General features: G+C 36.0%; 1 long non-coding RNA gene across 2 annotated transcripts; it reads left to right on the plus strand.

The window, feature by feature from the left end:
- Positions 1 to 233: 233 nt before the first annotated feature.
- On the plus strand, positions 234 to 9,830 carry LOC138702751 (uncharacterized). 2 transcript variants are annotated; one of them, XR_011332896.1, is made up of 3 exons: positions 234 to 334; positions 5,647 to 5,811; positions 9,462 to 9,830. It is a non-coding gene; the product is annotated as an uncharacterized lncRNA (long non-coding RNA). The 2 variants fall into 2 exon arrangements; XR_011332895.1 differs by lacking the exon at positions 234 to 334 and adding an exon at positions 2,292 to 2,434.
- Positions 9,831 to 10,145: the final 315 nt, after the last annotated feature.

Consider the following 10,145-nt stretch of genomic DNA (forward strand, 5'->3'; position numbering starts at 1 on the left):
GAACAAAATAGCTGGGCTGCCGGTTGCTGAAGAAGAGGAAGAAGAAGAAGAACGTGAAGAGGATCATCAATAAAATGCCGATCCGAGAGTGAGTACTCTGTTGCACTGTGATACTCATTAGGAGCATTGTCTTGTTCTAATTTATTATTTATTTAGTTTTTAAAATGAACATTTTGGAGTTTAGACCATACACCCCAAGAGGGATTTATTTTCTAAATTTGGGGGATTTTTCAGCCCATCTGAGGGATTTTCTTTCGTAAAAACCTGGCAACACTGCATTGTTATGTTGGCTACATTGGCGTTTTATGAAGATGTGGCGGCGTTAGTTTTGCAGGTATGTAATAAATGTAAAAATTAATGTTTTTGTGACAAGATTGATGATATATCTGCCATCAAGGCTCTGTTGACGCAGAATTTGAAAACTAGGAAATAGGTGAAGTAATATTTGTTGTACAGACTAAAGGCTTCTTTAGCATGTCTCATGTCGAGCAGTGCGGCGTTCCGGCACCTCCTTATAAATTTCATCATGAAACCGAGAAATGTGTTAATAAATATGTTTTAACGTAATTTTTCTTTTAACTCCGCTTAGGTCTTGTAAGTCTTAAAGTTGGTAAAAGAGGTTAAAAACGATAAAATATTCGTGAACTGGAGAGTAATCATCTTCCCGTTCGCTGTAAAATATTATATATAGAATTCCACCACATTATTACACTGAAGAAAAGCGGATTCCGCCGATTTTGGAATAGATACCGACGCACTTAGGTTAGGTTAGTTTAGGCTTTTATTATCCCATCAAGATGAAGGTGAAAGCGATTGAGTGTGATTTTTTGTTTTCTATGTTGGCAGTTTAAGTACGTCGGTGTCTATTCCAAAATAGCGGAGTACGAGTACGGAGGAAACTACTTTAGCACTAGTTTAGCGCTATTTTAGGTAATTATATACAAAGACTGTCAGTTAAAAATAAAGAAAATTACTTTTTTGTGAGCATTTTTTTTATGCTGAGCGTCATTCCAATGTTGTCGAAGGTTTTCGCAAACTTACTTTGGTAGTACTAGCGCGGAGGTAGTTCTAGTGATTTCGGAAGTGAAAATTGTTGAATTTATAGGTTTCTTTTTTACGGAAATGCAGTTGATAGTATATGCAAGGCATATAAACTAACCAAACCTACCCTGTCGCACATTCATATATGCAAGGTGTATAGCGGAGTAAGAGTACGAAGGAAACTACTTCAGCACTAGTTTAGCCCTTAATACTATAATTTTTCTAGCTTTAAAAATAAAGAAAAAATACGGTTTTATAAGCATTTCTTTTATGCTGAGCGGTTCCGATGTTGAAGGTTTTCGGAAACTTCCTTTGTATCGTAGAGGCTATCTCTACTACTACTTCTAATAGGCCTATATATATTTATGGGATATATATATATATATATATATATATATATATATATATATATAACTTATACTCTCCCTTTATAAAGTGACATCAAAAATTTTTTTGTGGGCCTCGGTAGTGTAGTCGGTATAGCACTGGTCTTCTGTGTTCGAGATTGCGGATTCGATCCCGGTCCAGGTCGATTGCATTTAAGTGTGTTTAAATGCGACAGAGTCATTTCAGTAGATTTAATACTGGCATGTAAAAGAACTCCTGCGGGACAAAATTCTGGCACACCGGTGACACTGATATAACCTCTGCAGTTGCGAACGTCGTTAAATAAACCATATTTTATTTTTTTCAAAAACTTTTTCGTTGCATTTTTAACTGTGTCCTGATTGTACCTTGCAGTGTAAAATATTACCATGGCAACTAAAAGTTACGATTAAGCAAAGCCTGCATGGTATAGTCAAAAACAAGGTACAATAAAAATGTAAGGGAAAAGTTTTTGATGCCACTGTATTTACTACTTCTACTCCTACCTTTTTCTCGTATTCATTTCTTTTTACATTTCTTTCTACGTTTTCTTTTTCACTCACATAATTTACCATTAATAACTCTTCACTGTTTTTTCACTTTGCAGTACATTTCAATTTCTTCTTTACTTCCTTAACCCCCCCCCCCCTCTTCTTCTTTCCTTGCCTTCACAAATCTCCAAAACCTTAACCCTGACGTCTCTTAATTCTTACATCACTTCATTATTTTCATTTGTTCTGTTTACACATTATTTATAGAAGTATGTTCTTCTCTCATCCCTCCCCCCCCACCCCTCTACATCCTTTTTCTTTTCAATTTCCTTTGCCACTTGCACACCATTTCCTTAAACTGTAGATTGTCTTTCCTTCATTATCACACAGTTTCTTCCCACTAGTGAAGTGGTATGCAAGCAGTTGCAGTAGTGGGAGGACTTGTCCCTGGTCGGCCGAGAGAAACAGCGGGAACATTTGCTATACATGGCCGAGAAAACACGACATATCCCAAAGATGTTGATTTGTTATAGCAGGTATCGCACAATTTTGTTTCGTGAAACAGCGCCTGAATTCTGACTTAAGTTCCACATGACAACACCCCTCTCCGTGCTGAACCCCTTCCTCTAGTGTTGTCAGCAGTGGCTCATTCTGCTATCCAGCAGGCTACTGTCTGAATAGTGAGTTGGCATTCATAACAGAGAGGCCTGTTTCTGAACAGCTGACCAAACTAAACTGCCCACTTCAAGGACGTGGTCAGAACATAGTTGACATGTATGACGCGGTGAAATCTTTTTCCATGATGATAAATGTTTTGGAAAGTGCAATTGAAAGAAAATGAGTTTCATCAATTTTCTTGTCTGAAGCAGTAGTGGACGATAGGTTTGAAAGTTGAGGAGGCCAAGACGTGACTGATGAGAATATAAAAATATGAGGCCTGTGATGTACCTCATCACTAAGCACAGAATTTATAGGTTTTAAGAAACTAAAATTAGGTTTTCAATTTATGTTTTAGGATTTTAAATCTTTTGTTTAGGAATTTATATGATTTTACGGGGGGAAAAAAAAAATAAACAACATACTGTTAATATATTACAACGGCTTGGTAAACATTGCCTCTCTTTAGGACATTTTAAGTCCTAACCTACGAATTAGGTATTTTTAGGTCATAATGAATTTAAGAACGTTACTCTTTGCTACATAAAACGAACAAGAAAAGCAATATTTCAAGAGTAACGAGATAGCAACAAAATTGATTCGAACCTATTACATAGTCTAATTTTACAACAAATCAACTCTACAATCCTCTTTCTTCTCAAACCGATCAATTAGGTCACAACATACTGAACAACTGCTACTAGAAGAAGCTAGAGACAAATCTGGATTTGTTTCTAAACTTTCGATATATTTAAAATACTGTATTAATGATTAAATCTCGTAACACAAAAGAAAAAAATAACAGGAACACCTGCAAACAAGAGATAAATCTAACAACATAAGTTTTTTCTACACAGGGAGAGAAAACTAACAGCACGTGACTTGAATTTCTAAAACCAAGAAGAGAGGAAGAGAGAGAGCTTCCCAATACAGCTGATACTGTAAGCAGTACAGTTGTCAGCGGTGGGTAGGACGTCTCCAAATTCGGCTCCCCTTACATGTTCTAGTCAAGTTTAAACACTCTGCTAACCAGCTATCTTATTGGTTGAACTGCTGTTGTCATGGTTACCAGGGAGTAGAGTGATGTAGCTGACTCCTCTCCCATAGACACTGCAGGCTGCTGATGTCGACTATACCTGTTATTTTTCAGTACGAATTATTTGTACTATCTACAGTATAGCAAGCGGGCATCACCATCTTAGTCGTAATGAATAGTAAAATTAATATAAAAGGAAAAATGTTCGTCATTTGCTATAACTTGTCTTGATCTTAATTCAGCTGGAATTACTACTGCCATGCTGTGTTCTGGTAAAATATTAGCGAAACCCGCCGCTGCTCTGAAGTCACTTTCAAATGTTTCTTTTTCAAGAATAGATAAATACTGCAACATCCTGGAAGAAGCATTACTTTCAGAATTTAGAGAAAATTTTATGATTTTAAACAAATGGAAAATGTTATGTTATGTTTTATTTAACGACGCTCGCAACTGCAGTGGTTATATCAGCATCGCCGGATGTGCCGGAATTTTGTCCCGCAGGAGTTCTTTTACATGCCAGTAAATCTACTGACATGAGCCTGTTACATTTAAGCACACTTAAATGCCATCGACCTGGCCCGGGATCGAACCCGCAACCTTGGGCATAGAAGGCCAGCGCTATACCAACTTGCCAACCAGGTCGACCAAATGGAAAATGATAGCTCTCTATTTGCAGATTGTTTTAACGCACCCATTCTGAAGCTACAACCAGACTTACAATGTGAGGTTGCTGACACTGTTGTGAAAAGCCAGCATAAGGATTCTGTTGGTTTAGATGCGGCCTACAGTATTTAAAAATATTGACTCTAAATATCCATGTCTTAGATCATTTGTGCCACAGTCGCAGCTATGTTTGGTTCTACGTATATTTGTGTACAGTTTTTTTTTAAATTAAACATACTTAAATAAAAAATAAGGACATGCTTAACAGATGTCAGCCTTCGTGCACAATTAGCTACTTATGAGGCAACCTCTAATTTTGAGATCTTACCGAATGGAAATATTGTAATAAAAAAAATAATATACTGGTAATGCAGATAAAAATAGTAAGTTATAATCCTAAAAACATATGCGTTCATTCTTTCTCTTAGTTATGAACACGGAAGGTAGTGGCGATCACAAACCGCCTCTGCTGTCTAGCTTACTGCGACCGATGCTCCCCACTCCTTGTCTTCACTTTGTGTGTAGCGGGTAGTATTTATATTGCCTCATGAATTTGTGACGTTTTGCAATGCCTGTGTTATAGTAGAAAAAAGGTCCTGTTGAGGCAAGTTAGGAATACACACTGAATAGGTATGGTAGGGAAAAAACCTATAGATTGTAGGTTAAATATAATTTGTCACATTAGGAGAAAATGCTTGTGACGCATGTTAAGAAAAACGTGCTGATGAGACATATTATGAAAATAAGGACAATAGTTAGAGCTTGATAAAACATTGTAGGAAAAAGGTCCTGCTGTGGCAACTTAGGAATGCATGCTGAAGAGGTATGGTAGGGAAAAACATATCAATTGGGCATTATAGAATAAGTTTCATTTGTCATTTTAGGAGAAAATGCTTGTAAGGCATGTTAAGAAAAACGAGATGATGAAGCATATTATGAAAATGAAACATAGGAGTTTGAGTTTGATAAACATTGAAGGAAAACGGGCATGTTGTTGCAAGTTAGGATTACATGTGGATGGGGTATGGTAGGAAAAAACATATTGATTAGATATTGTAGAATAAGTCTGTACCGTATTCCGAACGTCACTGGACCTGTGGACGTCATGCTGCAACAAAATAGTAGGCGTAACAAAACTTTTGGAAGGTTCAAAGGCTATCATAGGAGTAGGAGTTGTTGTATGTGCTATGGTAGGAAGATGTAGCGAAATGTTCATAGTGTCATTTCACTCAAAGAAAAGAGAGCACAAACAATTTATTTCTTGAACCAGTAGTAATAACTGGTCCGTTGACATGTTTGTTCATAAGCCATTAACATATTCTTTTATGTTGTGTTCATTACAAACACAGCAGGGCACAAGAGAGTACAATGTCGTTTGTCTGCCAATTCCAGTCCTTCACAAGAACTCATCACATTCACTGATGGATACTGCCACCACCTCTGCATGCTGATGCAAGTTCTGCTACAGCTCTGGAGCATCAATGACGTCATTGCTGAAATTCAGAACATCATGATGTCATCTGATTGCTCAGCGTTGAGATTCCAAATGCACTGATTGTAAGTTTTTTTTTAATAGAGTTTTCTGTGAAATTGTGATAAATATTGATTCACGTAGGTACTCATCAGGGAATTTGTCTTCGTAAAAACTCGTCTTAGTATGAACAGCAAGCTTAACTTTGCAGTGAATATTATGAAGTTGAATGTTGTGATGAAATGTTAAGAATGCTTTTGTCCTTCGAGCCAGGTATAAATTTCGAGCAAGAATTTCAGAAAAAACTGAGAAAATCTTATGTAATATATTATGAAAATCAATTTGCGAAGGACTGCTTTGAAATATGATGCATATTCTTCATTGGAAGCTTCTGTATAATGCAGAAGTTAAGGAATTCAATATTATTTCATAGATGTAAAAAGAAAAGTGGAATAAAATAAAGTTACATCTTGATTACACAACTTTTAACACTATATCACTTCGGAATATTTATGATAGGAACTTTCTTGTGTTAAATATTATTCAAGAACACAAAAAATACATCACACTAACATACGAAAGAAAAACACACATAAAATTGCAACCTCATTCAAGAAATTGAACTACATCATCGCATACAGAACAAATAACACTCTACAAAAACATCTCAACACACAAACAAACAAATACAACCACACAGGCGTATACAAACTCAAATGTAACACCTGCAGCAACTTCTACATAGGACAGACAGGCAGATCATTTCAAACACGTTACAAAGAACACATCACAGCCATAACAAAATTACAAAACACCTCCACATATGCAGAACACATCACAAATGCCAACCACACCTACAGAGACATCAACACAGACATGGAAATACTGCACATCCAACCAAAAAGCCAGAAACTCAACACACTAGAACAATATGAAATATACAGACACACGAAAACACACCCCAACGATATTCTCAACACACAACTCAATTTCAAAACACACACACTCTTTGACTCTACACTGCGAACGCACCCACACAGGAAACAAGAGGCGCCAAGACCAACAACGACCAGTTCCGAAGATGACCGAAAATAAGTCGAAACATGTTAACAAGGTACGTGAATAATATTTAACACAAAGTTCCTATCATAAATATTCCGAAGTAAAATAAAGAGTTAAAGCTTAAGCTGTCGTTAAGTCCCATTCAGTGCAAAGCTGTTGGTATAGCCAGTTCGGAATTCCTTCTTCAGATTTTACGTAATTTCTTTATTTGGTCATAGTTGTATTAAAGAAATTAAAATAACGTGACATTTCTTGTTTTCAGAACTGAGATGCCAGACCAGCGACTGCAAGCTGGTACTCAATGAGTGCATAAAATATTTTCCCTCCGTTACCCCTTCTTACCACTCTCTCAAACTCACCCCGCTACATGTACTGTTTATATAATATTACATAGTTTTGAAGCAATCAGTGATGTACTAGGTTACCTAAGGAGTATGGCACTGACAGAAAATAATCTTTCAGTAAGGAATGGGACTTGGGTTATTTTTGTGTTGAACAAAATGAAAAAGTGTTTTGTTTGATATGTTGTGTAGCAGTTTGCTTTATTGCACATTTTAACATCAGACGACACATCAATACGAAGCATACCAAGATGTATGGAAAAAGTGTAATTGTAGGTATTACGAATATTTATGAAATGTCATTTCTGTAGAATTATTGCAACTCTAATAAAATAAACATGTAATAAATTACGGAAGTAACATGAGTTAATATTTAGCCACGTTAAATGATCGTTTACTAATAAATTTAATGATTAGTGTAATGTAATTCTAATCAACATAAGGATCTGTTATCTATTAGAGGGAACGATAGAAAGTAGTTGTTAGAAATTACATAAAGGCAAAATACTGAAAAAAATCGCACAAGATAGTGAGCAGCACAAAAACTGGTTCATGCCAGCTATGCATTTCAAAATATATTGCTGACAGAATGGAACCATTCGCAGTTGGGGAGAATGTTAAAGACTGTTTAGTTTTAGATGTTTGCCCTAACAATTCAAGTGCATCAGAATAGTGGTACCACAGTTTAGTATATACAGTTATGAAGCTCAATACTTACTAAATATGCAAACATAGACAGTTGAAATATGCATCCATAGATAGTTGCTAGCCACCAGGATCGCTACAATCGCCTCATCACAGACTCCTTCCCTAGCAGACGATAAAATGTATTGTGCTTTTGATATCGTATTCTTTTGAAAAATTAACACCTTCCTTCCACTATTGAAATACGAAGTACATAAGGTTTATATATTATTTTCATAAAGTATATATTATATTTTATAAACTCACCTTCCTGGATCTTTCGGAAGGATAACTCTGACCTCTTTTTCTTAGAATTTATAGTGCAACAAACGTCTCCTTGTCCCATATTATTATTCAAATTATTGTATTTTAGCCATTTACAGTTATTACAACCGATAACAAACATTTCACAGTTTACACAACTTTTCACAACAATGCGAAATACAGCACAGTCAATGCCTTTTCGATCTAGACCAGGCCGTAATGTATGTTCGGGTTTTCTATTTCAGTGTATGGAGCTCAGTGAATTATTATAACTTTATTGCGAATCATTGCTAAGTTTTATTCAGTGTAATGTGTCCATAAGTTCCGTTTACTTCTTGTTGCATAATATGTTGCAGAAATAATTACAAAACTGTGTTATTTTAATGTGAAGAGAATTTTACATGTTAACATAATCTTTTTGCATCAACATTTTAAGTTTAGAATGGAAGCTATTTTGAGGTTTAATAAAAAATAATTTATATAGTGATTTTAATATAGCACATGTACCTTCCTTGATAAAGACAGAAAATTTATCATACCACTCTTATGAAATTAGTGTACGTACGATTGTTACTTCGTCTCTTAGGTAGGAGATAAATACAATAATTCAGTACTCAATTGTAGTATTAAAATACAGACAAATTGAATGTGCGGAGTATCATACATGACATTATGCTTAATTATAATGTATAATTGCGAATTTAGAAATATAAGATATAGTAAACATAAACTATAATATTTCCATATGAATGGCAGGGCATTGGAGACCACTAAAATTAGACAGAAAGGGGCAACTGGTACAGTAAACATAACCTATAATTTCAACATATCTAAATATTCGTGCTGTGCAACTGAAAATTATTGAATCGTGCATAAATGAATGTATAAGAATTTCGCAATATTTAATCGAAATAACGGCAGGTAGGTCTATTACAAATATGAACAACGTAATTTTCACACCAAAAATAATATTACACCTTAACTCGCAAGGAATTATGTCTGAAGTGTCTCCTAATCATTGTTTTCAATTTTATTAATGCAATTACACTACATTTTAGAGAAATATATGTTACTTTTTATGCATTCCAATTAATTTATATGGTTGAAACGCCGCCCTTCGTGATTGGTTACGGCCTGTATTAGATCATGATGGCAGTGACACAGTCTATTGTTCCTAGTACACACAGCGCTCCAAGCAGCTAGCAACTATCGCGAGAAATTCATAAAATCACCCCAAGCTTCGCGATTGTATATACTAGACTGTGGTGGTACTTAGTTCTGATGTAGATAAAAGCTATGAAGTGGTACTCCTTGGCACTAGATTGAAAGTACAGGTAATAAAGATATTGCTGAATTATTGATATTTAATGTCATTAACTTTTCAGCTAATGCTACATCACTGATGCAGACTGTGACGGTACTCAAGTCGAGTGGCATTCATGAACTTGGTGTTGTGTACACGAACGAAAAGTGGAGCGAAGTTGCCGCTGTGTTTGCCCTTCTGATCCTGTGCCAGTCAACCCTCTCATCTGAAACAGTGAGTATTGGTGCCGTCCGTGTCAACCTGAACCCGGCAGCCGTAGTGGGTCTGCACGCCATAGCATGGCATAAGTGTGCCCTTCCAATCCGACCCTAGATTGGTTGGGCAATTACTGTGTCACCGGTAGTAGTTCTCCGCTGCGGCACCGATAGTAATCGCATAGGGCTCTAGACTTAAGTCACGGTGATACCCTGTGGAAACTTATTTTTTTATAGTCTTAAGTTAGTTTTAAGCCCTCCGCCCTCCCATTAGGCCCCTTCCGCGCTTTGTCGTGGTCGTCAGTTGTATTACACAATTATAGCTTTGTGTCCATTAGCCCTTTGCTGGCAGAATATGGACATTCAGTTAGGAGTGTTTAGTTTGTAATTGTTTAGTGTAAGTATTTAACATTAAGATTTTTTTTTTGCCACAGGGCAAAACCGTGGCACCACGACGGCACACTCTTTCCTTGTTTTTTGTTAGGATAAGTAGGCTACACTTGCAAATTCCAGGTATACGTTGATAATAATAAAAATAAATAATAAAATAA

The sequence above is a fragment of the Periplaneta americana genome, chromosome 7 (genome assembly GCF_040183065.1).
Source record: "Periplaneta americana isolate PAMFEO1 chromosome 7, P.americana_PAMFEO1_priV1, whole genome shotgun sequence".
Classification (NCBI taxonomy): domain Eukaryota; kingdom Metazoa; phylum Arthropoda; class Insecta; order Blattodea; family Blattidae; genus Periplaneta; species Periplaneta americana.